Source organism: Hirundo rustica, chromosome W (assembly GCF_015227805.2).
Source record: "Hirundo rustica isolate bHirRus1 chromosome W, bHirRus1.pri.v3, whole genome shotgun sequence".
Lineage (NCBI taxonomy): Eukaryota > Metazoa > Chordata > Aves > Passeriformes > Hirundinidae > Hirundo > Hirundo rustica.
This window is the reverse complement of record NC_053487.1, coordinates 3,920,343-3,944,329: the sequence shown is the minus strand read 5'-3', so window position 1 is coordinate 3,944,329 and position 23,987 is coordinate 3,920,343. Positions and strand designations below refer to the sequence as shown.

Sequence of the window (23,987 nt, the reverse complement as noted above, 5' to 3'; positions counted from 1 at the left end):
TTAAACACCTCATCCAGGCTTTCTCCTTCATGGGCATCCCAAAAGAATTAAAAACTGATAATGGCCCAGCGTACCGTTCCAAGGAATTCTGCAGCTTCCTGCAACAATGGGGAGTGGGTCATAAAACCGGCATCCCTCATTCCCCAACAGGCCAAGCTGTAGTGGAGAGGACCCACAGAGAAATCAAAAGGGTCCTTAACCAACAACAACCGGTGTTGAAAACAGAAACACCACAGACCCGATTGGCCAGGGCTCTATTCACTTTGAATTTTTTAAACAGCACATTTGAGTTTTTAAACCCTCCCATTATTCATCATTTCGGGGCAAACCCTCAGCTAAACATCAAAGAGAGGCCGCCAGTCATGGTCCGGGACCCTGACACTGGAAGGACAGAGGGACCTCATGATTTGGTCACGTGGGGCCGTGGGTACGCTTGCGTGTCCACCCCCACGGGGCCAAGATGGTTACCATCAAAATGGGTGAGGCCCTATGTCCCGAAGGTCTCGGGGGAGAAAAAGAAACTGCCACAGGTTACTCAAGCAGCTTTTAGGAGGAAAAGGAGGGAAGATTTTTCCCCGGATGGTTTCGCTTTCCTGAATGACCCCTGCTCGAGTGCTGATTGTTTGTTTTAGTTCTTCTAGTCCTGATGGAACCTGTCCAGCGCCAATCCCCTGTGCTGAGGAAGTTTCACCTGCTCCTTGGTTGGGGACTGGGGAATTTCGGGCTGGGTGGGTTCAATTTTGAAATCAGTTTTGTTATTTTTGTTTGTTATTCTGTTAATTTTAATTGGATTTGGTATCATCAAAAAAATGTTAAGTAGATTAACTTCTAGCACCACACATGCCCCCTCTGTGAACCATGTTGCTGTATCATCCGTGCCTGGATGGGAGGAAGACGTGGAACTGGAAAAAGACCCAGAAGACAGAAGACACCCAGAGGATGAACCTCAGATGGAGTGGCCCACTCAGCCAGAGTGGCTCACCAAGAGTTACCCGGACTTCGAATATCATCCTCCTCCGTTCCAGCCCTCCTCCTGTCATTAAAACAAAAAAGGGGGAGATGTGGTGGTGCAGAACTGTTTTATTAGATTTTTGTAAGAAGTTTATGTTATGGTTCGTTTCACTGTATCCCCAATTCTGTATCCCTTTTGTGTTGTCTGTATAATAAGGTGTTTTGTGTCAATCATCCCATACCTCACATGACATGTAACATCCCCTCTGCCCCAACCCCCCTCTCTGGGGCAGCTTGTCAATCACTCCCGGGGTCCCTCCCGGATTGTGAAATCTCCGTGAGAGAGCTTCAGGTGATAGGTAGCCTGGGGGAAATTCCTTTAGCTCTGGATTTTAGTGGTCTGAAGCTTGGGGGTGGGCACACCTTGTTACCCCCTGAAATCCCTGATTTGTGGTCTTTTTGTATCCTCCCTGGGACCCTCCCCCGCTTATAGGGGGTGGGAGGGAGGAGCAAACTCTCTCAGCCGCGGGGTTCTCAGCCTGGAAGCTCTCAGCCACTGGGTTCTCAGCCGCTCGCCTCGGAGCTTGGAGATCTCTGCTAATAAACATCCTTTAACCTGCTAAGCTGAGAGCCAGCCTTTTCTCTTCTGCTGCTGTTGACTGTCACCTTTGGGTCCAGCTGCCAAGCCGAGAAGCCAAAACAAACTGGAAACTTTGTGTCTGTGTTGACCCGAGCTAGCTGGGGGTCAGCTCCCACCCGGAGCGGGGACTCAACTGGACGTACAGACCAAAGTATTTGTCACTTTGAAACACATCCAGGCAAACAGACAACTTCACTTGTGTATATAGGACAAGGTTGTGTCTGTCTTAGGACAGCATGCCCCATCATAAGGATAGACAACCAAATCGTGAATGAGACTCAATTCAATTTGTGTGTTTGCAATTTTGTTAGAATTAAGGGATGTGATTTTTCCTATCGAGTACCCGTAATATCACATCAATATATAAAGGCCAACCTAGCCACTGTGCAGAAGATACTGCCTGTGCCCATAGGAATGAATTTGACTTTAGTTGCTCAATTGCTGAAGCATCATGAATTGAGAGAAATCTTAAAAGAAATTAGAGATGAAGGGAAAAAGACATTAATTACCATACACCATGATACAGAGACCATCAAAGGGGTTTTTAAAAGGCTTGAGGAACATTTGTCTCATCATTGGTGGGATGTGCTTTTTGGGTGGTCACCAACAGCAACCGGAATATTGAATACCTTAATCCACCCTATAGTTGTGTTGCTTATTTTGGTCAGCATAAGTTTAGTGTTATCCATTGTAATACTTGTTTGGAACTGGAGGATGCTACGACGAGTGGCAGCTTTAACATCACTGTCAAAGGCGTATGGCTTGGTCTTGAGAGACACTAGCTGTACAGCTTGGATAGATGAGGAAGACTCTGTATACTGAGTAAAAGAATTTACTCATTTCAAAGAAGAAGTGGGGAATGAGACGTTAATTTTGAGGAACTAAGGATTTTTTTGGAAAGTTAAGATAATAAGTTGCTGAATTAGCTGAAGTAGATAGGTAATCTTTGTTCGCAGTTAACAGAAGCCGGATCTTAGATAAGCTACCCCGGATCTTGTAACTCATTTCTTGTCAGGTTTATGTTTATGTAGTTGTCCTTGTCATGAAAAACAGAATGTGGTAAATATGACATAAGATAGCTGCAGATTTCCTGCTTAAAGGACCCATTGAACACAGGAAACTGTAAGTTCTACCAAGGAATCATTTGTCACGAATGCATTGAAAAGGTAGAAAGGTCAGGACGAGGAAGACTCATCTTACTTCCTCATTTTAGGTGACCCCTCCCCAAAATAGACCCCCGACTCATTTTAAGAAACAAAGTACGCATGCTTAATAGCCTTTTTGCCAATTAGCATACGAAGCGAGGAATGGGAGGTGACAGGGGTATGAATATGCATTTGTATTTTGGATATTCAACACTTTTGTAAATAAAAGACTTTGTAATTACCTGTGAATTTCGCAGTTCGAATTAGGGAAATATCCCGCTGTGCTGCCCGGCCGTAATAAACATATACTTTCTAACTTTAAACTGTTAGAGAGTTTTTGTCCGTCACAGTTGGGTATCGATACTAGATCAATACCCATATTTCTTTAATAAATCAGGTGGAATTCAGCCCTTCCATCTTTAAGGGAGGCCCATCAAGATTCAGAGGACTCATATGCGTCCCCCTCCCAGGCAATAGAAGGGCAGCTGGTAGATGAAGGGGAGTGGAAATGGGTCCCTGCTCAGGGAGGTAATAATAAAAACTCCTCCTGACCCCCATCCCCTAGCCAGGTGCCACTTCAGAATAGGTATGAGGCCCTGGATCTAGAGAGCCAGCCAGATGATTTAGAGGGAAATTATCTGCCCAGTGAGCCTCCCAATTATGATTCTTCTGTAAGACGAATCTCCACCTCTAACATCAAGAAGAAAAGAAGGGTAATCGTGGTAGGTGACTCCCTTCTGAGAGGAACAGAAGGCCCCATATGTTGCCCGGACCCATCCACAGGGAAGTCTGCTGCCTCCCTGGGGCCTAGGTACAAAATATCACTGAGAGACTTGCTGCGCTGATTCAGCCCTCTGATTATTACCCACTGCTCATACTCCAGGCTGGCAGTGATGACATCGAAAAGAGCATCAAGGTGATTAAAAGAGACTTTAGGGCACTGGGTCAAGTTGTTGATAAGACAGGAGCCCAGGTAGTGTTCTGCTCAGTCCCTTTTGTGGCTGAGAAAAATGATGAAAGAAATAGGAGAACTCACATCATTAACAAGTGGCTTAAGGGTTGGTGTCATCGACAAAATTTTGGATTCTTTGATCATGGGACAACTTTTACAGCACATGCTCTGTTGGAACCAGATGGGATACATCTCTCTGTTAAGGGCAGAAGGTTCTTAGCTCATAAACTGGCAGAACTTGTTGAGAGGGCTTTAAACTAGGTTTGAAGGGGGAAAGGTATGCAGCTAGGCTGCCTAGAAGCAGGCCCAAAAGTGGTAAGCGTGAGTCAGGGGTGAAATCAGTAGCCCAGATGAAGTGCATGTATACCAATGCATGCAGCATGGGTAACAGGAAGAGCTGGAGGCCATGGTGCAAGAGCAAAGCTATGATGTAGTTGCCATCACGGAAATGTGGGGGGATGAGTCACATAGCTCGAGCACTGCACTCGATGGCTACAAGCTCTTCAGAAGAGACAGGAAAGGGAGAAGAGGTGGAGGGGTGGCCCTTTATATTAGGGAGGCTTTTGATGCCATGGGTATTGAAACTAATGAAGATGGAGTTAAATGCCTATGGGTAAGAATTAAGGGGAAAGCCAACAAGGCTGACATCCTACTGGGAGTCTGTTATCCTCAACCCAAATAGGACAAAGAGGTGGACAACTTATTCTATAAGCAGCTGAAGAATGTTTCAGGATCATCAGCCCTTGTTCTTGTAGGTGACTTCAACCTGCCAGACGTCTGCTGGGAACTTAATACAGCAGAAAAGAGGCAGTCCAGGAAATTCTTAGAGTGCATGGAGGACAACTTTTTGTTGCAGCTGGTGGGTGAGCCCACCAGGGGAGAGACTATGTTAGATCTGCTCTTTGCAAATAGAGATGGACTGGTGGGAGATGTGGTGGTTGGAGGTCACTTGGGGCAGAGTGATCATGAAATAATAGAGTTCTCAATATTTGGTGAAATCAGGAGGAACACCAATAAGACTCTTACATTGGATTTCTGGAGGGCAGACTTTGGCCTATTTAGGAGACTTATTCAGAGAGTTCCTTGGGAAGCAGCCCTTAAAAACAAAGGAGTTCAGGAAAGGTAGGAGTGCTTCAAAACAGAGATTTTGAGGGCACAGGAACAGACTGCCCCTGTGTGCCGAAAGACGAGTCAATGAGGTAAACGTCCAGCCTGGATCGGCAAGGAGGTTTTGGGGGAACTTAGGAATAAAAGGAGGATGTATCATTTTTGGAAGGAGGGTCAGGTCTCCCAGGAAGTATTTAAGGGGGCTGCTAGAGCATGTAGGAAAAAAATTAGGGAGGCCAAAGCTCAGTTTGAACTTAAAATGGAGACTTCTGTAAAGGATAATAAAAAATGTTTCTACAAATATATTAATGGTAAAAGGAAAGGTAAGGCCAACCTTTGTTCTCTATTGGATGAGGGAGGGAACTTAGTAACTGCAGATGAGGAGAAGGCAGATATGCTTAATGCTTTCTTTGCCTCAGTTTTCAGTGGGAAGACAACTTGCTTTCAAGAAAACTGTTCTCTTGGGTTGGTTGATGGTGCTAGGGAACAGAATGGTCCCCCCATTGTCCAAGAGGAGGCAGTCAGAGAACTGATGAGATGCTTGGATACCCATAAATATGTGGGCCCAGGTGGGATCCATCCCAGAGTGATGAGAGAGCTGGCAGATGAGTCCTGGCTCACTGGCGAGGTTCCAGATGACAGGCCAATGTGACACGGTTCACAAAAAGGGTAGGAGAATCCTAGTAACTATAGACCAGTCAGCCTGATCTCAGTACCTGGCAAGATAATGGAACAGTTTATACTGAGTGTCATCACACAGAATTTACAGGATGGCCAGGGCCTCAGGCCCAGCCAGCATGGGTTTAGGAGAGGTAGGTCATGTTGGACCAACCTGGTCTCCTTTTATGACCAGGTGACCCGCCTGGTGGATGCAGGAAGGGCTGTGGATGTTGTCTATTTGGACTTCAGCAAGGCTTTTGACACTGTCTCCCACAACATACTCTTGGAAAAGCTGGCAGCCCATGGCTTGGACAAGAGCACTCTTTGCTGGGTTAGGAATTGGCTGGATGGCCGGGCCCAGAGAGTGGTGGTGAACAGTGATGCATCCAGCTGGCGGCCAGTCACCAGTGGTGTCCCTCAGGGGTCTGTGCTGGGGCCAGTTCTGTTCAATATTTTAATTGATGACATGGATGAGGGCATCGAGTCTTTCATTAGTAAATTTGCAGATGACCCTAAGCTGGGAGTGTGTGTCGATCTGTTGGAAGGTAGGATGGCTCTGCAGAGAGATCTGGACCAGTTGGATGGATGGGCAGAGTCCAATAAGATGACATTTAATAAGTCCAAGTGCCGAGTCCTGCATTTTGGCCACAATAACCCCTTGCAATGCTATAGGCTGGGGGTGGTGTGGCTGGACAGCGCTCAGGCAGAAAGGGACCTGGGGGTACTGGTTGACAGCCGACTGAACATGAGCCAGCAGTGTGCCCAGGTGGTCAAGAGAGCCAACAACATCCTGGCCTGTATCAGGAATAGTGTGGCCAGCAGGAGCAGGGAGGTCATTCTTCCACTGTACTCGGCACTGATCAGGCCACACCTTGAATATTGTGTCCAGTTTTGGGCCCCTCAGTTTAGGAAGGACGTTGAGATGCTTGAGCGCATTCAGAGGAGGGCAACAAGGCTTGTGAGGGGCTTGGAACACAAGCCCTATGAGGGATGACTGAGGGAGCTGGGGTTGTTTAGCCTGGAGAAAAGGAGACTCAGAGGTGACCTTATCACTCTCTACAATCTCCTGAAAGAGGTTGTAGTCAGCTGGGGGTTGGTCTCTTTCTCCAGGCAGCAACTGACAGAATGAGAGGACACAGTCTCAGGCTGCATCAAGGGAAATTTAGGTTGGATATTAGGAAAAAGTTTTTCACAGAAAGAGTGATAAGCTACTGGAATAGTCTGCCCGGGGAGGTGGTGGATTCACCATCCCTGGACGTGTTTAAAAAAAGATTGGATGTGGCACTGGGTGCCATGATCTAGTTGAGGTGTTAGGGCATGGGTTGGACTCGATGATCTTGAAGGTCTCTTCCAATCTAGACATTCTGTGATTCTGGAAAGAGTTAACGGCCGGTTGCTTGGCATTCAGCCAAAAGCACCCCTACTATCTGGAGACACTCCTCAAATACCTTTTCTATTACATCAGTCTGTTGCATATTCATAAACCATTATGCATATTCATACTTTACCCCAAACTAGTTTATATGTTCCAGGAACTGTTTCGCATGGCCCCTCCATGGGTCCAACTTTTTTAGAGCATGCGTGTTTCTTGGCTGTGGTTTTAGTCCCGCTTCTTTATCACCTCCAGTTTGGGCCTTGGTCCATACTTTCTGTGATAAACATTAACTATTTTTTGTTCACTGGAGATCAAATAACTCAAGATAACAGGAAGTTACTATGTTACTATCTAAGCTTATAGGCAAACATACCCTTGCCCAATTTCTTTTCTCTCTCTCTCTAGTTGCTTAATCAGTTTTAAGTTTCAGGAATTCCAGCTTAGTTACCATATAAGGAAGAGGACAACTACAGCCTTCATCTCTGCGACCACCGAGGGACAGAAAGAGACCCTCCCAGAAACACGTCACACATACATCATTGGAGGAAAGGAGCAAGATAAAAGCAAGACTGAAAAACCTGCCAATTCACGGCAGTTGGTGGAGCGAGACTCCCCCTGCCGTCCAGCGCTGTATTTGCCTTTGCTTTGCTTGCTGCAATGTAATAAATTCCTATTGGAACTTTTCTTCGTGTTCATAGTCTATTACAATTTGTTGCCGTGACTCGGATCCACCTGCAAGATAGGACTTTTGGTTCTGCCTGGGGGGCGCCCCGCCGATCAGTCGGCGGCCCTGGTAGACCCGATTCCTGTCTCGGTTGGACCAACGAACCTAAATTCAAGGCATTAGGCAAAGGAAGCCGGCAGACCCTATAAACTTTGTGCACAAAGGTCCGGACGAAGACGCAAGACGTGTGAGTATCTGTGTGGAAGAATCCGTTCGGTCTGGGTCGGGTATCCTGGAGTGCTGCGAGTGTGTGTGTGTGTGTGAGAGGAGAACCGGCAGCTCGGATTCTCCAAGCGATTGCGGACCCTCAGTAGTGCGGTTCTCATTGTCCGAGAGGGCGTGAGCCATGAACAAGGGGAAGCGAGTGACTTCTGCACCACACTTGTGTGAGGGCACTCCAGAAGATGGGACAGGGGAAGAGCAGGCCCTCTACTCCCATTAAACTCCCCCCGGTGCCTAGAGATAGCCCACTGGGGTTCATATTAGACAATCGGAAACATTACCCTAACACAGGGGGTAAAGATAAAGCTAAAATGATCCATTATTGTGTGGTAGTATGGGGTGGAAAGGAGATTTCCCGGAATATTTTTTGGCCTATTTTTGGATCATCAGAAGATTGGGTGAGGCAAAAACTCAACTTGTGGGTAAACACTAAAATTCCTTTTAGTCAGGAAGAAAGTGAATATGCTAATGTATGGGTTACAAGACCTGGGGGTGAAGTGCTCCTGTTTCCCCTCAAAGAGGGAGGACGAAAGAAAGACAGGAGTAAAGAGGAAGAAGCCTTACTAATCCCACCTCCTTACATACCCCCTCAGAACCCCCAGATTCCGGATGCACCTCCAATGGAGCCTCAGGAAGCAGGAAGTAATCCCGAGCCCCCCGAGGAAGTGCAGGGACCCATAACCTGAGGTCGGGCTAGACAGCATAACCTATATCCCCTAAGAGAAATGCCTGTGGGGGGGGGGGGGCAGGGACCTCACCCAGCGATAGGGTTTGTTTCAGTACCTTTGAGTTCTGGGGATGTTCGGGAATTTAAGAGGGAGATGGGGAGCCTCCTGGAAGATCCTTTGGGGTGGCCGAGAGACTGGACCAATTTTTGGGACCCAGTATTTATACTTGGGGCAAGTTGCAAGCCATATTGAATATTCTCTTCACGGCCGAGGAAAGAAATATGATTAGACGAGCGGGGATGCGGATATGGGATTCACAACATGCACAAGGACCTTTAGCAGACACCAAGTGGCCTTTGCAGGATCCCAATTGGAATCATCAGCAGCAGGATCACAGAATCAATATGCAGGATCTGAGGAGGATAATAGTACAGGGGATCCGGGAAGCGGTGCCTAGGGGGCAGAACATCAACAAAGCATTTAATGAGAGACAGAAAAAGGAGGAGACACCTACGGATTGGCTAGAACGCTTGAGAAAAAACCTGCAGATGTACTCGGGCTTAGATCCTGAGACACTGTTAGGGCAAGCACTACTAAAAACACAATTTGTGGCTAAATCGTGGGAAGATATCAGAAAGAAGTTAGAAAAATTAGATAATTGGCAAGATAGAGACCTGGATGAGCTATTGAGGGAAGCACAGAAGGTATATGTGAGAAGAGATGAAGAGAGTCACAAGAGACAAGTAAGAATGATGGTGGCAGCAGTAAGGGAAACTAGGAGAATTGATGCCCCTCCCAAAACAAGTCAAGTGACCCAGAGAAATAGGGGAGGGGTTCCCCGGGTAGAGAAAAAGGATGGAGGCGTATGTTTCTACTGTGGAAATAAAGGACACTTTCGGAGAAACTGCAGGAAGCGGCTGAGGGATGAGAGAGTCTTCAAAGAGGACTGAAGGAGTCAGGGGCTTCATTTGCTGGGGACATGGAAACATCAGGAGCCCTTGATAAAATTAAAAATAGGTCCTCAGCAGCAGGAATTTGAGTTTTTAGTAGATACTGGAGCTGAGCGATCGACAGTCCAGGTACTACCGGAGGGATGTAAGATATCAAAGGAAACTGCTCAAGTGGTAGGGGCGAAGGGGGAGCCCTTTGAAGTCCCTGTTATTAAGAATGTACTGGTGGAATCGAGGTTCAAAATGGGAATAGGGAACCTTCTGCTGGTACCAGAAGCAGATTATAATTTGTTAGGGAGAGACTTAATTATAGAAATGGGTATTAATATAGAAGTAGTAAATGAGGAAATCAAAATAAAACTCTGTCCCTTGAGGGTAGAGGATGAGGAAAAAATTAACTCAGAAGTATGGTACACTCCTGATAGTGTAGGAAGGTTGAATATACCCCCCTTCTCGGTAATCATTAAAGATCCAGAGACACCGATAAGGGTTAAACAGTACCCCATCTCCCCAGAGGGAAAGAATGGGTTGAAGCCCGAGATTGAGAGGCTACTAAGCAAAGGACTCTTAGAATCTTGCATGTCTCCTTTTAATACCCCCATTTTGCCAATAAAAAAGGCAGATGGATCATACCGGTTAGTGCATGACCTAAGAGAAATAAACAAAAGGACAGTAGCTCGTTTTCCGGTGGTAGCCAACCCTTACACCCTGCTAAGCAGACTTGGTCCCGAAAAACAATATTATAGTGTAATTGACCTTAAAGATGCATTCTGGGCATGTCCTCTAGACGAGAAGAGTAGGGATTACTTTGCATTTGAATGGGATGACCCAGTCACTCATAGGAGACAGCAGCTAAGGTGGACCGTGCTCCCCCAGGGGTTTACGGAATCTCCTAATTTGTTTGGACAAGCTTTAGAACAGATTTTGCAAGAATATCAGACTGGGGAAGGAGTGACCCTTATCCAATATGTAGATGACCTCCTGATTGCTGGGGAAGCAGAGGACAAAGTACGGGCAGAAAGCATTAGATTACTCAACTTCCTGAGTGCTAAGGGGCTCAAAGTATCTAAGGCAAAACTACAATTCGTGGAAGAAGAAGTAAAGTATCTTGGGCATTACCTAAGGAAGGGGGAGAAGAAAATAGACCCTGAAAGAGTAAAGGGGATACTATCCATACCGCCTCCAAAGAGCAAAAAGCAAATTAGGCAGTTGTTAGGTCTCATGGGGTATTGCCGACAGTGGATTGAGAACTATAGCACCAAGGTTAAGTTTTTATATGAGAAATTGAGCCAAGGAGGGCTAGTGAAATGGGATGAGAAAGATGACAAGCATCTGAAAGCTCTGCGGCATGATTTGGTCAATGCCCCTGTGTTGAGCCTACCCGATCTGAAGAGACCCTTTTATCTATTTGTAAACACAGATAGTGGGACGGCTTATGGAGTACTGACCCAGGAATGGGCTGGGAAAAAGAAACCTGTTGGGTACTTATCTAAGCTGTTAGACCCTGTAAGCAGGGGTTGGCCTACATGTTTGCAAGCTCTAGTAGCCTGCGCCCTGCTTGTGGAGGAGGCTAATAAAATCACTTTCAACGGGGAACTGAGAGTATTATCCCCTCATAATATCCGGGGAATTTTGCAACAAAAGGCAGAAAAATGGATAACGGATGCCCGACTCTTGAAGTATGAGGGAATCCTATTAGACTCCCCAAAATTAACCCTGGAGGTTACAGCCTTACAAAATCCGGCCCAATTCTTATATGGAAGGCCAAGTGAGGATGGATTGGCCCATGAGTGCTTATCTACCATAGAAGAACAAACCAAAATAAGACCAGACTTGGATGAAGAAGAATTAGAAGAGGGGGATAGGTTGTTTGTAGATGGCTCATCGCGAGTAATTAATGGAAAAAGGGTCTCTGGCTATGCAATAGTTGGGGGAGAAGGATTTGCAGTTATCGAATCAGGCCCTCTAAGTGGATCTTGGTCGGCGCAGGCCTGTGAACTTTATGCTGTACTGCGGGCATTGCAGTTGTTGAAGGATAAATCAGGTACCATCTATACTGACTCAAAATATGCCTATGGGATTATACACACTTTTGGGAAAATATGGGAAGAACGGGGGTTGATAAACTCCCAGGGAAAAAACCTGGTTCACCAGGATCTAATCAGGAAACTGCTGAAGGCCTTGAGGGGACCTAGGAAAATTGCTGTTGTTCACCTGAAAGGGCATCAAAAGGGATTGGATTTTAAAAGCAGGGGAAATAATGCAGCAGATCAGGAAGCAAGAAGGGCTGCTTTGCAGACGTCACAATCTACCCCCCAGAAAGATCCAAAGGCTGAAAGAAAAGAGCGTGAGACTAGCAGAGGGAATTTGCAAAAGATATATAGTTTTACTATGCAGGAAAAAGAAAAAATGAAAAGAATGGGGTTGAGAGAAGACCCAGAAGGGGAATGGCGACTTCCAGAGGATAATAGAACTGTACTGCCTAAATCCATAGCTATGGATATTATGAGGAGAATACATAGCAAAACACATTGGGGGGCACAAGCATTGGTAGATCAATTCACCACCAAACATATGTGTATTGGGGCAGATAACTTGGCAAAGCAGGTAGTGAGGGGGTGCGTTACCTGCTTAAAAGTAAATAAGGCCAATTTAAGAAAAACCTTAATAGGGGGGACGACCTACAGCATACCGGCCATTTGCTAACATCCAACTAGACTTTACTGAGTTACCAAAGACTGGGAGGTATAAATATCTATTGGTAATAGTGGATCACCTAACCCATTATGTAGAGGCATTCCCTACGGCAAGGGCAACGGCACAAACAGTGATCAAGACCCTATTAGAGCAGATTATTCCCAGATATGGGGTCACGGAAACCATTGACTCAGACAGAGGCCCCCACTTTACATCCAAAATAATTAAGGAAACCATGGCAATAATGGGAATACTATGGGATTATCACACCCCCTGGCACCCCCAAAGTTCGGGAAGAGTAGAAAGAATGAATGGGGAAATTAAAAAACAATTGACCAAACTCGTGATTGAGACCAAACTGTCATGGGTAAAATGCCTACCATTAGCATTGCTAATATCCGGACACAACCTAGATCGGATATGGGAATATCTCCATTTGAAATGTTGTATGGAATGCCCTACAATATAGAGGAACCGCAAGATCATCCAAAGTTGAGGGATCAAAATATGAATGTATACATTACCAGCCTAATGAAATATAGGGAAAATCTATGGAAAAAGGGAAGGTTAGCTCAGAGACCCCCACTAGATTTGAAACTGCACCAGGTGCAACCAGGAGATTGAGTAATGATAAAGTCCTGGAAAGAAGCAACCTTGGCCCCACAATGGGAGGGCCCTTACCTTGTATTGCTTACTACAGATACTGCAGTCAGAACAGCAGAGAAGGGATGGACCCATGCTAGCAGAATTAAAGGGCCAGTGAGCAAACCGACTCCTGAGTGGCAGGTGACAAGCAATCCCGGAGACCTGAAGTTACGGATCCAGAGGAGAGATCATCAATGAATAGACACCGTGTAGAATATGCACCAGAACCACACTACATGGAGGAAAGATTAATTTGTAACTCTGATGTTAAGATAAGGTTTAGAGACCCAGAGTGCAATTGTTATCCTTTTGTTTGTTATATTTGTAAAATCTGCGGGGACAGGTGGTGGAGTCATTGTAGGCGAGGAACCCCTCCTAGAGGAATTTGCAGCCCCTGTTGGGTACTGCAGCGGAACATAACTGATTGGATTCTAGAATATAAAGTTAAATATGAGGGATTAGTAGAAGAATCAGAAGAGTGGTGGAGGATTTTTGCATTAGGGATTGAACCAAAATATTATTGTTATCACCCTAATGAACCCATCCCCTTCATAGCTGAAATTGTTGACTGCACCTGCCGCACACGCCTAAAGGGAATCCGGTGTGATACACCCCCGGTTAAGTATCGGAACTGGGATTCCTATGTCAAGAGGCAACAGAGTCGCCCCCGGGGACCTCCTGAAGAATATCCCTGCTGCCGAGAAGATGGTACCCCCCGTGGCTCGAGGCAACCGAGTCGACGGGAAAGGCAGAGGGGTAAAAAGCTGTGGAGGAAAGAAACCCCAGGGTGGGACAGCAAAACAATATTTGAGGAATTGCCTCAGGAATGGGAATAAGAGCAAGGACCCTGGGCAGAGAGACAGGTTGCAGTCTATGAAATGGAACAATCCTCAGATATACTCCCATTCCTATGCCCCCAATGATGCTCACCACGTGACCCAGCCAATTACTTTTCTTTTGCTGATGTTATACTTAAGAGGGATTAATGCCTTAGACAATCTACCACACCAACCCTTTAAATGGTCACTATGGCGATGGGATGACAATGAGATTTTGCAAACTGTAACTACTGTAGGAGCACCCAGTTTCAGAGTAGGATTGTATAATCTGACCAACATAAATCATTGTAGAAAAGTACTGAACCTAACGGGATTTTACATGTGCCCAAGCTCAAATCACGGTAAAGGATATTGTAATTATCCTGGGGAATATTTTTGTGGATATTGGGGCTGTGAAACAATCGCCTCTGACTGGACACCCAGGGGAGGGCATGATAAATATTTGCAAGCAGACTTTAGACCATGTATATTTAATAAACTGATTACTATAGTGAAAAGCCGGCTGGAAGCGGCACATCTTATGCTTCTTAGGACTAAGTATGATCAGATACCTGAAGAAGAAAATTTAGAAACTTTAGAGTTAGCTAGACAAGAACTGCAAAGATACAGTGAACAAAAATAAGTAAGAACAAGAGAAATGGGGGAATTGTGATAAACATTAACTATTTTTTGTTCACTGGAGATCAAATAACTCAAGATAACAGGAAGTTACTATGTCACTATCTAAGCTTATAGGCAAACATACCCTTGCCCAATTTCTTTTCTCTCTCTCTACTTGCTTAATCAGCTTTAAGTTTCAGGAATTCCAGCTTAGTTACCATATAAGGAAGAGGAGAACTACAGCCTTCATCTCTGCGACCACCGAGGGACAGAAAGAGACCCTCCCAGCAACACGTCACACATACATCATCGGAGGAAAGAAGCAAGATAAAAGCAAGACTGAAAAACCTGCCAATTCACGGCAGTTGGTGGAGCGAGACTCTCCCTGCCGTCCAGCGCTGTATTTGCCTTTGCTTTGCTTGCTGCAATGTAATAAATTCCTATTGGAACTTTTCTTCGTGTTCATAGTCTATTACACTTTCCACAGACGGTAAGTGTTGATAGTTGGCATGTCAGCAGCAGGGTCCCCATCATATGTTCACTGGATGTTATCCCAACCAAGCAGACAGTTCAAGCATATTATATCAGCTATCACCACTATGCCTAATTTTTCTAATAGCAGAAATAAAAACTATATCCATACAGCAAAGCCATTTTAACATTATACATATAGCATTTATCTTAATACTTGCGAAAAGCCACTGGCGGTCTCCCCGGTCTCCGTCAATTTAAGCATAGGAACAGCCCTGTATTATCAACACCATTTCCAGCTACTGTGTAGCAGATTAAATCTACCCCAGCCCAAACCAACACAGTAATCTTTTACTGAGAGACAGCCTGTGAGCATATTCCTGTAACATGCACAATCTGTAATGAAGTTCCACATCTCTCTTTTGGGAAAATCTGATCACAATGAAAGGAAAGATGTGTGGTAATGTCCTTATAATCAATTCTGTGGGTGAAGGTGTGGGTGTTAACGTCTTTGAAATGGGTCTTAATGTCTCTACTAACTTTGGGCAGCAGGTTCCTAACAGGGCCCAGACAGCTTGGCTCCTGAAGCAGTCAAGTGGAGTTTGCACAAGGCTGAACTTCTGAACTTTGAGGTAAAACAGTAGGTTCAAGGGGGGATATGGGGTAGGCAGATCAGGAAGGCTGTACCTTCCTAGTACCTCAGCCAGCAGGGAAAGGAAGAGGGCAAAATGCAGCCAGGAGTTAGGATAAAAGGAGGCTGCGCCCTCCAAAACCCTGAGAGAGAAAACCCCACAGGTGTATGCCCCAGTGGTCTCTCCCTTTATTTGAATAAAGTTGAAGGACTTCTCTGTCTCCTTTATGGACACTGGCTTTTCATAGCGTGATTTTCCATACAACAAGCATAAAATACCTCCTCCTCCCCTTTCACCACTAGACCAGAGGAAATAATGCCTGGCACTGGCTTCACTTTGCAAAACTTCATCCCAGGTTTCCCTTAAAGAGACCCTTTTAACTAGCTTGGCTTTATCACCTGGCTTCTCTAAGTGAATACAGGAGACCAGTGCACAATAAGGTGCTTAGTCAAATGTTGAGGTACTCTTCTCCACAAGAAACTCCCTTATTATAAGGGAAATAAAGGGCAAATATTTGTATGATTATGCTGCCTTAAAACTGATGTGGATGGATGTGTGCTTTTCCTTATGTTCACATGGCTCACAAACTTTTTCCTATGCTTATAGAGGCAAAAATTAAGAGTAACCAAAACCAAATGATCACCAATGAGTAACAATGTAGAGAAAAGAAAGGGGGGGGGGAAAGGAATGATATACAGGCAGACTGAAAAGAAAGCCAGCTCCTGACCACTTAAAACCCTCTGTGAGACATTAAATTTGAAGAATTAGGGATTTTAGGAAAGTTAAGATAATAAGTTGCTGAATTAGCTGAAGTAGATAGGCAAGCTTTGTTCACAGTTAACAGAAGCCGGATCTTAGATAAGCTATCCCGGATTTAGTAACTCATTGCTTGTCAGGTTTATGTTTATGTAGTTGTCCTTGTAATGAAAAACAAAATGTGGTAAATAGGACATAAGATAGCTGCAGATTTCCTGCTTAAATGACCTGTTGAACACAGGAAACTATAAGTTCTACCAAGGATTCATTTGTCATGAATGCATTGAAAAGGGTAGAAAGGTCAGGATGAGGAAGACTCATCTTACTTCCTCATTTTGGATGACCCCTCCCAGAATAGACCCCCGACTCATTTTAGGAGACAAAGTACGCATGCTTAATAGCCTTTTTGCCAATTAGCATATGAAGCGAGAAATGGGAGGTGACAGGGGTATGAATATGCATTTGTATTTTGAGTATTCAACACTTTTGTAAATAAAAGGCTTTGTAATTACCTGTGAATTTCGCAGTGCAAGTTAGGGAAATATCCCGCTGTGCTGCCCAGCTGTAATAAACATACACTTTCTAACTTTAAACTGTTAGAGAGTTTTTGTCCGTCACAGTTGGGTATCGATACTAGATCAATACCCATATTTCTTCAATAAGTCATCTGGTGTCTCAAGTCACACGAAATCAGTAAACATTCTGTTTTCCTGAAAAATATGGCATTTCTTTTATGCCTTTTTTTTTTTTGGTGTCTTTACCTAACAAACCTCAAAGACAAGAGTGCTGCGAAAAGCCAAATTGAAAAAAACCCAACAAAACAAAACCAAAAAACTAGAAAAGAACCTATCAGGCTTTCCAGCTTCCCCTGAGGATAAAATGCCCAAGGAATAATAGTCTTTAGCTGTTTTCAGTTGTGATTTACCATGATTAATGCTCCTCTCTACATCCTCCTTCACACACATAACTACCACCTCCATTTTGGACAAAACACCTTAATTCTATACCAAGGCCTTCTCAAAAGACTGAAAACCTGCTGCCAAAGCTCCTCTTGGGGGAATGTGCTATGCTCCAGGGCATCAGCAGGAATGCCTCTTCAGCTGTGCTGGGCGGGCATGCAGCCCCTCGTGAGGGGACCAAGGGCAGGTGTTGAGGCAGCCATCTCTCCTAAGGGAAGAGGCTGAGACGTATGGGGCAAAATGCCCCCTTTGGGCCCGGCTCGCCACCTTTATCCATCCCAGAGTCGTCTGTCGCTGTGCCCAGCTACGAGAGAGGCAGAAAGTGCTAGAGAAGCCCCCGGGCAAGACCGGAGCCGGGACAGACAAAGACAGACCCAGACACCTCCACTCCGCTCTGAGCAGAAGGAAATGAAAGTATACTCGCCCCACCCCTCTTCCGCTGAGGTGATGTCACTGTGAGCACCTCCTGATTGGCTCGGCGGGAGTAGGTGACCTCGCGGTGTGACGTCAGCGTGTCGTTGGGAGGCGAGGTGGAGGGTAGGTGGACAACATGGCTTCTCCTGGTTGAGGGTGGTGATACGGTGCGCGTTTCGTACCTGCGGGTGGTGGGCAGTGACCGCGGGGACAGCCGGAACCGCCAGGTGCCGCGCAGGTAACGAGCGGGCCGGTAGGGAATGCAGATGCTGGTCTGGGTGGGGGGCGCAGCTGGTTGCTCCTCGGGCCCTCCGTCCCGCTGCCGGGTTAAACGTCGCTGCCGCTTCTCCTTGTCCGGCGCGAGGGACCATCTGCGCCCTCACCGTGATTCAGCTGATGTGACGTGCCGGCGGGGCGGCTGCAGGGCCGCTGGTCTCTCGGAGCCGGGGTTCGCAGGTTTGGAGGCTGCTCCCCCGGCTGTGGAGGGGAGCGAGCCTGTGAGCACTGCGTTACTTCATGGCCTTGCTCCGCCTTCACGGCCTCTCAGTATTGCTTTTGAAGGTACCCTTTAATGGAGGTGCTGTACTAGCTGTGGGGAAGGGAATGAGACTGAGATGGTATGTATAGTAACAACATATCAAAGTTGGACTGATTTCTTCAAGGCCGTGTGCCAGGATGGCGTTACATTGCAGTACCACAACTGTACTGGCTTCAGGTTTTTATACATGCAGAGCTCTGATTCAAAAGTTTCAGTGATACTTTAGATCACCGTTGCAATTGGGTGATTTAAACTTTTTAGACTATCCTGGTTTCAGCTGGGATAGAGTTAATTTTCTTCTCAGTAGCTGTTACGTGCTGTGTTTTGGATTCAATATGAGAATAACGCTGATAACACACTGATGTTTTGGTTGTTGCTAAGTGGTGCTTACCCTAAGTCAAGGGCTTTTCAGTGTTTCTGGCTCTGCCAGCTGGCAGGTGCACAAGGAGCTGGGAGGGAGCACGGCCAAGACAGCTGATCTGAACTGGCCAAAGGGATATTCCATTCCATAGAATGTCATGCCAAGTATATAAACTGGGGGAGTTGGCTGGGAGCCACCAATCGCTGCTCAGGGACCAGCTGGACATGGGTCAGTGGGTGGTGAGTAATTGAACTGTACAGCACTTGTTTCTCTTGGGTTTTATTCCCCTTTCTCTTTTTTTCCTCATCATTATTATAATACTTGAAACTTCAAAGGGAAAACCAAGGAAATCCTAGGTATAAGATATGTGAATGAATAAATGTTAGTTTCTCTTTAGTGAATTAAGCTTCAATTTTCAGACTATTGTAGGAGTACTCTGATTAGGTGGGAGACTTACTGTATAGTTTATGTTGATGGATAAAAAGAAATTAATGATAAAAAAATCATCAAAACCACATGGAAGAGTTGCATCCCCATTGTTTACATGGTGTTTTGCAGTGCCTAGTACTTATCCTAGAGACAAAAATCTCTAACAGAACAGGAGTCAGGTTTCTGGACCAATCCAGCAGACTACATCTAATTCTGTCACACTGGCAGCCAGAGCTGTTTTGGCTGGTGCTGGTGGCAAAAGTGCTATAATGCCACAAAAGTTATCATCTTAGTCATTCTCCTTTTTAATTGTATAAGCTTATGATTTTGTGTTGTTTCCACAAACTTTAGGGATTGATAATTCAGGACATTGAATATTGTTGTCAATTTCCAGTCTATATCCTAAGTTTTTTGCATTAACCTGTTCACGTGTTTTACACTTGGTGCTGGGTTGAATATTTTGATAAATTCATCTGTGAGAAATTTAGTTTTACTTATTAGACAAAATTGCTATCCAACCTTCTCTGGCATTTTGTTTCTAATATAACTCCCAGTCTTTTCAATCATAAATTCCAAAGCTTCAGCTGTCATTTTACAAGGATGCCTAAAGGCATGACTATCTATTTAAAACTGATCTATGCAATTCAGATCAATGTCAGTGTAAAGAAGGTCTAATGGAGCTGTAATTGAAAAACTCTGAAAGAGGTTTTTAAAAACAGTTATTTGAAGAAAAGGTAAAGAAGGGTGAGCTCACAGTTGTGTGTTAACTACTTAGGTAGGTAATCCTCTCTGGTATGCAAGTGCATTGCTTCATGCTGTTAGGAAAATTAATCCACAAACACCAGAGGTTTATGTCCAAAAAGGAAACAGAGGAGTCCTTTTACTTTATTCGAATAAAGGAAGAGGCCATGGGGCATTTCCCCTGGGGTCTCAAATTTTAGAGGATGCAGCCTCCTATTTATCTTAATTTCCCAGCTGCATTTCCCTCTCTCTTTCCCCATTTGCTGAGGTACTTGAGAGGTACAGACTTCCCAGAATGCCTAATACCTAAAATTCTCATTTAATGTATAACCCCCCCTTTTAATTTTTAATTCTTATGGAATTTATGGGTTTTCCCCATTGTTTCTTTCATCTTTCAAAATCCAATTCCATTTATCAACAAACCTACAGTTTGTTTGTAAAGGCAAATATCTTCTTTTCCATTCATCTATCAGTGGAATCCTTCCCATTGTTTCTTTTATATCTCAGTGCTAGTTTTATTTACCAGCCGACCCACTGCTTCTTTGTAAAGACAAGTCTGTCAATTCCTCTCAATGCTGTGACCCCATGACTTGGTTTGAATAACCTCATGTTCTGTGTTCCTAATGACCTTTTGCAGTCAGTATAGTCTTGTATGAGGTCTCCAAGAGAAACTGAGCCTTGTGATTTTTCCCTCTCTTAATTATCAGATTTATTCCAAATCCCAAATTCCAAATAGGGAAGGCATTTTCTTTAAGGTTAAGAAGTATTGTCTTTCCTGTGGTTGGGAAATTTTGAAAGAACAGCTTCTATGTCTAGACTTGATAATGGGGGGGCGGGGGGTTGTGTTTGTTTTCCCTTCTTTGGGAACTAAAACCAGCATCTAACAAAAGCCACCTAGTTAATTAACACCCAAAATTCCACCAACAAAACAAGCCCTGCCCAATCTAAGTCCCTACATACAGTAAATAAAGATAAGTCCCAGTAGTACATGTAAAAAGTTTGTTAAAAAAGACAGTTTAAATCAATTCTGCTTCAAGTACAGAATATCCCATCCGTAGGATTGTCTTTGCTCAAAGACCAAGCTGCACATAGTAAGTAATGCAGAAAGATAGAACCACACAATGTGTACCCCAAAAAAATTTAATTGTTAAGTAAAAACCGTGTGTAATTATCACTGTGTGCTAAATAGTACTACCACTGTATGTAGCTGTATATTGCATATTATTTTTATATAGATGTATGTGTGTAGAGCTAGAATATATATTAGTTTTAATAAATTAACGATATAAAGATACAAAGAGTAGAATGTCCTAGGGTAACTTTATGATGCCTGTATCCCCAATCGTCTGTTCTGTTTGTGCTGTATATTAAGTCCTGTGCCTTTAAGACTAGTTCTAAAAGCAAAGAAAAGCGCAGAGTTTGTTTTGAGAAAACTGCCTGACTCCTCCACATTCTTCTGTAGACAGAGTGTTCAGCAGAAGCTTAGAGAAACTGCAGGACAAAGATTTTTTTTGCTTTTAGTTAGTTTCAGCTAGCTAAAGCAGAGAAGTTCCCTAGACTGTTTTTTTCCCTTTTTCTTAAAACTGTTTAAACCTGCTCTAAACTAAAAACCCATAAGAGCACTAAAAGCTGCACCTGCAGCCCACCAAAGCCTAAACCTCAGCATTTTCCAGCAGCGCCAGAGAGACTAAAACTGAGAAAACACTGAGAAAGAGCCAAGCTACACCCACAGCAAAAACTTTCTCAATTTGCCATCTCACTTCAGGAAAAGAAGTTTTATTGTTTCATACTATTCATTCTTTATACTTGTATGCACTTCATTTGTTTAGTAAAATAGTTTTTTCCACTTTTCTCCAAAGAAGGTTTTAGTTTTTTTTTCCAGACCAGTTAGAGAGAAGAGCCACGTGAGTTTGCTTCCTTAAAGAGATCCTATACAAGAGTTTTCTCCCAAATTTGTCCCAAACCAAGACATAAGGCTACAAGGTCTTTTTGGAATCCTTTAAGCTTGCAATGTACTTGAAACATGGAAGTATTTAAAAGGGGAAGCAGAATATAATTTCTCTGACTTTGGTTTAAATCTTTTCAGGAAGAGAAAGCAGATTGATTCAAAATGCCAATGTTGCATTAGTAGTGTTACAGTTTTTAACTAACCGAGTTAAAATGGAAAATCTGAGCTTATGTTTTCTCAGCTGCATTTTGTGTTGGAAATTCTTACACCAGAGTAACATTTTAAGCGGGCATATCAGAAGACCATAAGCCCTATACAAGCAGCAGTCAGCTCTTCAGCTGGAAGATGGTCTGAATATACTTAAACTACTTAGCTATTGCTAGATGTTTTCATGGAAGCTGGTAAAGAGTTGAGAGCTCCTGGTTAGTCTGGTTTCTGTTGCTGAAGATCAGCATTCATGATAATTATCTACTAGATAATGTGAAAGATTTATTTTAAGCCATTTTCTAATGTATTTATTTGTGCTTGCACCATTTGGCATCTCTAGGCTAGCAGCAGATGAAGTCATGACTGAAATGACTGGTGAGGTTTGTTCCCTGTGTTTTTGACATTGGATTTCTAAGAGTATGCCTATGACCAGTTATGCTAAGTGTTAGCAGCATGCTTAATCTAGACAGAGTATGTTTTTTTGTTTAACTTGATTTGTTTCATCAGTTCTGAGCTCTAAATTAAAACTAGATTCCTAGTTTATAAGCACTCTAAATTGTTAAAGTATTGTTAAACATTTGACTCATTGTCTTGGTTTCGAAAGACAGTTGTCTGCCAGGGAAAGCTAGAGCCCCCCTTGGAATGGAGAATGTAAACCCCCTTCCCTCCAAATCATTATAATTCTGCAATTAGGGGCTTTCAGGAAAAGATATGGGAATAGGAGTAACAGTTCTTTACTAGGAATATTAAAAAAAAAAAAAAGGAAAGCACAAATGTAGTAGTACAAAAAAAAAAAAACAACCAAAAAAAAACAAAACAAAAAAAAACCGCCAAAAAAACAAGCAAGGAAGCAAACAAAAATCCTGGAAAAAACCCTGACAGAGTCAGGGATATGACCTGGCATCCTGGTGGTCAGGGTGTTGGAAGCAGTCCAAATAAGTCCTCCTGGAGTAACAGATGAGGTTCTGTGGAGTAGAGATGGTCCTGTAGAAAGTCCAGTAGTGGCAAGATGGGTTTGGTTTTCCTCTGGGCATCCAGTGGAAAACCAGGATACCTTGTGTCCTTCAGTCCCAGTTTTTCTCTAGCTAGGAACAGTTGGCTCCCCCCCCCACTGGGTGGAGCATCTCACAATGGGATGATGGAATGTGTCATGCCATTGGTGGGCCCTAATGGCCCATTATCAGAAGATGTCCCCCTGGAGCATGGAGGGGTGGTGAAAGAGATAAGAAACACTGCCCCACCTGGTTTTAATGGCTGGGCCATTATCAGAAGGCATCATTTGGATTCAGTATGGGAATAATGCTAATAATACACATGTTCTGGCTGTTGCTGAGCAGGGCTTACCCTGAGTCAAGGGCTTTTCAGTGTCTCATGCTCTGCCAGGATGGAGCTGCGCAAAGAGCAAAGAGCTGGCAGGGAACACAGCTGGGACAGCTGATCTGAACTGGCAAAAGGGATGTTCCATTCCTTAAAACATCATACCCAGTATATAAACTGGGGAAATGTATTGGGTTTGCATGGCCAAGCTTTGGTAGTGGAGGGGCTGCAGGGGTGGCTTCTGTGAGAAGCTGCCAGAAGCTTCCTCCACATCCAGCAGAGCCAATCCCTGGCGGCTCCAAAGACAGACATGCTGCTGTCCAAGGCTGGGCCAATTAGAAATGGTGGTAAGGACTCTGGGATAACATATTTAAGAACAAAGAAAAAAAAAGTGATTGTGCAGTTGTAATTGCAGACAAAGAAGAGCAGGGTGAGAACATGTGAGAGGAACAACTCTGCAGACACCAAGTCAGTGGAGAAGGAAGGGTGGGAGCTGCTCCAGGTGCCAGAGCTGGGATTCCTGTGCAGCCCATGGTGCAGCCCATGGTCAGGCAGCTGTGCCCCTGTAGCCCATGGAGATCCATGGGGATGCAGAGATCCACCTGCAGCCCATAGAGGAGACCCATGCCAGAGCAGGGGGATGCCTGAGAGGAGCCTGTGACCCTGTGGGAGGCTTGTAGAGAGAGGGGCCCATGATGGAGCAGCCTGTCCTTGAAGGATTGCGACCCATGCCGCAGCAGTTTGGACTGTTGCTTGTGGGATGGACTCATGTTGGAGAAGTTTGCAGAGAACCATCTACCATGGGAGGGACCCCACGGTGGAGCAGAGGAAGGACTCCTCTCCTTGAGCAGTCGGAGAAACAACGGGTGATTAACTGACCATAACTCCCATTCCCTGTCTCCCTCTGCTGCTTGGGGAGGAGGTAGAGCTGAGAAGGAGGGAGGGGTAGAGAGAAGGTGTTTTTAAGAGTTTATTTTGCTTTTTATTATCCTGCTCTGATTCTGTTAGCAATAAATTCAATTAATATTTCTAATTAGGG

General features: G+C 44.5%; 1 protein-coding gene across 2 annotated transcripts in view; it reads left to right on the top strand.

The window, feature by feature from the left end:
- The first annotated feature begins 17,502 nt into the window (after window positions 1-17,502).
- Window positions 17,503-23,987, top strand: part of LOC120764898 (ubiquitin-associated protein 1-like) — an 80,292-nt gene continuing 73,807 nt past the window's right edge. Inside the window, exon 1 of one of the 2 annotated variants that reach the window (XM_040089022.1) lies at window positions 17,503-17,645. The gene's annotated coding sequence lies outside the window, so the exon portion shown is untranslated. The remainder of the gene's footprint in view (window positions 17,646-23,987) is intronic. The other variant, XM_040089023.2, reaches the window with a different exon arrangement.